Consider the following 5,580-nt stretch of genomic DNA (forward strand, 5'->3'; position numbering starts at 1 on the left):
AAGCGAACAATGGTCCGAAATTCGTAGGTAGGAAATTTGGAATGAACCTAGCTATTGGTTTTAGAATGAAATTGTAATGGCACGATCTTGATTCGTTAAATTACTCGAATATTCCGAAAAAATAGAACTATCAAGGTGATACGTTCTAATATGTTTGGAGACTTGATAGAAGGTAAGAGCCGTGTAACATGGCACATGATGACGGTACTGTGAATCATCACATTCCATTAGAAACTTAACATGACTTACTGTAATATAATGAAGTTGATCAAGTTTCATTATATTATACTAATTCATGCATCAGTTCCCAACACTACTTTAAAACATTCATATTTTAAACTTGGAGGTTTCAAAATTTAGAAATTGACACAGTTTCTTTTATGTTGTAATGCGGATATTACGGAGAGATAAATATTCTCAGATAAGAATAGTTGTGAAAATATCTCCAGAAATATGGAGAATATGTATAACGGAAGATATGAAGATATCTTATAATATCTAAGATAAGATGATGATGAAGAATATCATCGGGAGAGGTTTAGAATAAGGGGTAGGGTTTTTACTAATGGTTTCAGCAGGTACTGAATCGTTTGAATCCTTTGAAAGCAGATTCAGTTCTTGTTATTTATCCACAACCTCTTTCATACTTTGCTCAAACCGTTTTCCAGTTCCAACTCTTCTCTTTTTCTGAGTTTTATCGACACACTGTGCTTCATCATCAAACTTTTGACTGTTTAAAATCGTTTACAATTTTCGCTGCTTCATCAGCATTTAAAGAACTACTTCATAATTCAGGGTGTTTTTCAGAAACTTCACCTTCGGAGTATGAAATCCTTAGGAATAGACGCTATAGGTATGACTGAGAAGTTTTGCGAGATTTTTAAAATACTAATTGCGGATTCTGCCAAAAAGATGACAAGCTGCTGGTACATGATGTCGTGGAATATGAAAGGTTCTCTGGTAACAATGGTGAAAGGACAAGGTATATATATCGAGGTTATAATAAGAGTGGTCCTACTGAGAAATCAAAGTGGAGCTGTGACAAAATTGACTTATATTGAAAAGAGAAATGTAAGGTTGTTTTTGCCAATGAATGATAAGGAATTTGACGCGGATAAGTTTTAACGATAACTTCGGTTTTGAAAGTTTCAGGTGTATAACTGTATGCATAAATCTTTCTTCCGTAAACGAGGTGCGGCTGGTTCAACTTCTCGATTGAAGTGTTTTCAAGAATCATGAAAAGATTTGAACGAGGATTATAATTGTCGAAGTACAAATGAGGTTTAGGATGAAATCAAGTGGCAAACTTGAAGAATTATTTAGTTTCATATGTTATAATCAATATTTTAATTTAATTCATTTTAATTGTCCAAAGTTAGTAGTCCAATAGTCCGATGGTTCAATGATTCATATATAATTTAATATATAATATTCGAATTAAATAATACGTATCGTGACCCGTATACCGGTCTCGGTGTCGATCACAACTCAAAGTATATATATATTTTGAAATCAACTCCGACCCTGTATAGCCAACTCCCGCCTTCACATATAGAGTGTCTACGGTTGTTCCGAAATATATATATAGATGGTTCGATATGATAAGTCGAAACCTTGCATACGTGTCCCGTTATTTAAAGTGCGTAAAAGTAAATAACAGAAATTAAATGATGATAAATAAAATTGCAAGAATGTAAATTGCGATAAATTAAATGTTAATCAGTTAACTGGGAACAGTTAGCCGGAACAGTTAGCGTGAAATCCTATCACAATTTCAATTAATTAATTCGTTTGTTTCTAACACTTTTTATTTTTGTCCAATGTTTTCTTCATTATGCCACTTGTTGGATTCTGATAGATCAAAATCCAAATATGAAATTTGAATAGAAATGGTTATTCTGTGGAGAACGGATACGTATATCGGTAGTTGTAAGTAGGATAGTAAATGACCGTTGAATCAGATTTAGAGAATGTACAACGTAACTTATTAATGTGAATTCTAAATATTCCTCGGGTACTACCCACCCGTTAAAATATTTTCATCATTAACAGTTTGTACGAAAGAATTTTTAATTACAATCTTTATAAAAATATACTTGCATATATATTTTCTTCAGATGTAATCATAGATTCAATGAGTCAATGAAGTATTAAACTCATTTGATTTATCGTTAATACTAGATTACATAACTTCTAAAGCATTAGAGATTACATAATCGCCAGGTCGAACGAAGATAAATGAGGTAAAACGATACGTAAAGCGAAGATAATCGATGTAGAACGATATATAGAACGAAGATCATACTTGAAGTTCCGATGAGGTTTTTGAGGTATGTGATGTTGAGATACAGTTTGTGATGTTGAGATTTTGGGGGTGACAAGAGTACTGTCGGCGTTGTTGATAGTGATACAGATTATGCTGCTGGTGCTGCTGCTGGTGTTTGTAACCTTCGCACCGTATTTTCTAAAGCCACTACCCGAGCGCGAAGCTCGTTGACTTCTTCTATTATACCGGGATGATTGACAGTTGGAACGAGCGAATGAACAAGATTCGAAATATGGGATAGTATGTAGTCATGACGAGATACTCTAGAAATGAGCGAGAAAATGGTGTTTCGAATAGGTTCGCCGGTAAGTGCTTCAGGTTCATCGTTAAGAGGACAATTTGGTGGATGGAATGGATCACCTTCTTCTTGCCTCCAGAAATTTAGTATATTACGAACCCATCCCCAATTCATCCAGAATAGATGATGGGAAATTGGTTGATCCATTCCGGTAACGCTGTTCTCAGAGCTCGAATGGAAATCCATATCGGCGAAGCTATCGAAGTCGGAGGAATTTGAGCTGGATGAAGAATCCATCTTGTATGGTCGGAGAAATGAATTTTTGGTTTGGAATAGATTATAGGAGTTGGGTTTGGTACTCTTCAATACATAATTTACATATGTATATATAATATCAAAATCCCATGAATTACGGAGAATCTTTGAAATACGTCAGGCAATGTCTATAGTAACAGATACGCTAGGATATGAATTTTGTCTATACACTATCGATGCACTAAATGCAGTAAGACGTGTCTAGACTTAAGAATGATAAGCAGGCAGTTCCCTAAGGATGATAAGCAGATGATTTCCGACTAGGATTGATAAGCAAAACTTTTGACAGGCAGACACGGTCAAAGTCCAGACTCACTTAATGTATCCTAACAACTACTAGTTAGACACACTAATGCAAGGCCTGGTTCGCTAAGACCAACGCTCTGATACCAACTGAAAGGATCCGAAACTAATCATCCGGACATTGTCCATATTGATTACAAATGAATTACAATAGTTGATAACATTGCGAGGTACTTGCCCTCTATATGATACATCTTACAAACGTTGCATTTATTCTTAAAAGGCAATCTATAGTTACATCCAGAATTGACATAATCACCTGACATTTCATAATATTCAAATGACCTAAACCGCCATTTACTTAATAATAGTCTCTATGAACTTCAATGACTCGAATGCAACGCCTTATGATATAAGTCCTTAATAGCCTCAAGTAGTATCCTTAGTACGAGCTAATGCACAGCGGAAGACTTAATTCATACCTGAGAATAACATGCTTTAAAATGTCAACATAAAGCTGGTGAGATATAGGTTTAATGCCGGCAGCGATATATATATATATATATATATAGACCACAAGATTTCATATATAAACATTTTCATAAAAATATTCTAAGTGGTTGAGCACTTGGTAACCATACTTAACATTCAATCACGTCGCATATTCCCTTTAATATGAAATCTTACTACACCGTACCAAGTGTAGTCACAAAACGAAGTACTGTGCAACCGTTGAATACTGGTCGTCCAGTCCGGTTGGGGTTGTCAGGCCCGATAGATCTATCAACAGGATTCGCGTTTACAATACCGCTGTAAATATTAGTTACCAAGCTACAGGGAAGTATGCCAGTGGTACAACTCAACGTAGAATATATTTTTCAGTTACTTGTGTCCATATCGTAAAACATAAAATACATGTATTCTCATCCCGAAATATTTAGAGTTTAAAAGTGGGACTATATACTCACTGTTGTCTTGAAGATATAAATATTTTGACTTGGTCTTCCGGTTGATATCACGAACCTATCCATATATAATATATCAATATATTTTCATTTTTTAAACAATCGTCACATATATATACTTGTTATACTTTTAATACTTTTAATAATTCCTTAGTCCGTAGTTAGCAGTCCGATGTTAGTAATTCAATTTTAATGGTTCATTTTTAGGTGTTTAATAAACCCCCAATGAAATGAATAAAACCCCCCATCGTATATGTATTGGTCGAGATTAATCTTGACCCACGGTACCGGTGTTGTCAAATGACGTGTTGCGTACATAAAGTACCGGTGTTGTCAAATGACGTGTTGCGTACAATCATGGGATCTTATGATTAATCTTCTCGTATTGTTTACGGGTGATCCTGAACCATATAAAATTGAATTATGAGTACATATATATAAAATATCATGTTATCTTAGAAAGATGTGATTTATTTAATTTCTCCCAATTATTTTCGTGGCTAAACTAGTCTTAGATATCCGATTTTGTTTCGGTCATAGTTTCTTCGTTACAACTCCGTTTTTGTTGATTCAACTTGCCATCTCCTTGGATCGAGTCCCTCTTTAAGACTATGAACTGTAAATACCTTAGTTTGTATTCAAAATCACACGGCATAGGTGAAACTTTAGTGAAACTTATGAAGTTAAACATTTTTGTTACAAAAATATCATTTAATGACCATTTTTCTAAAAATACCTATACTTTGAATTAAATCATGAAATTTTTATGTGTTAACATATTTATAGTAAAATTCATTTTTCCAGAAAATAAACCTCCAATTCAAAGTTTAAGATGGTTTTTAATTATCCAACCCAAAACAGTCCCAGGTTGCACTCCGACGTCGTAAAAACAGTTTTTAAGGTATTCTTTGAAAAACCAAGTTTTACCTTGTTAAATTAGCATATATTTAAGTTATATTACAGGTCTTGAAGTATTTTAAAAGTTAAGTTAGAAGGATCTATTTAGTTTGCAAACAAGTTTGAAAACTTTCAAACTATGTTCTTGTTGTTAAAATTTTATACCACAAAATAAGATAGCTATATATATATGAATCGAATAAGGTTATGAACATAGTTACTACCTCAAGTTCCCTGGACAAGGTTGCTGTAAAAGAGGAGTAAGAACCTAGAACCAAAAGGGTGATGGAAGTGGATGAAAGATTGGAAGTAAGTTTGTGTTCTTGGAAGGATTTCTTGAAGTGTTTTTGTATGGTTTTCTTATGGTGATTAAGTAAGGTTTTTGAAGCTAAATGATGGGGAAAATGCTTGTAGATGATCAAGTATGAAGTTAAGAGTATTTTGAGAGAGAAATGGGAGTGTAAGTATGAGAAAATGGGGTGAAGAAATGGTGTGCATGCATAAAAACGTTTTTAGTATATAAAGAAAAAAAATGATACCTAACTTTGTTTTCTTGCTAAATAATTCATGCTACTTGACAAATGGTTGGTTCCACA

Source organism: Rutidosis leptorrhynchoides, chromosome 7 (assembly GCF_046630445.1).
Source record: "Rutidosis leptorrhynchoides isolate AG116_Rl617_1_P2 chromosome 7, CSIRO_AGI_Rlap_v1, whole genome shotgun sequence".
Classification (NCBI taxonomy): domain Eukaryota; kingdom Viridiplantae; phylum Streptophyta; class Magnoliopsida; order Asterales; family Asteraceae; genus Rutidosis; species Rutidosis leptorrhynchoides.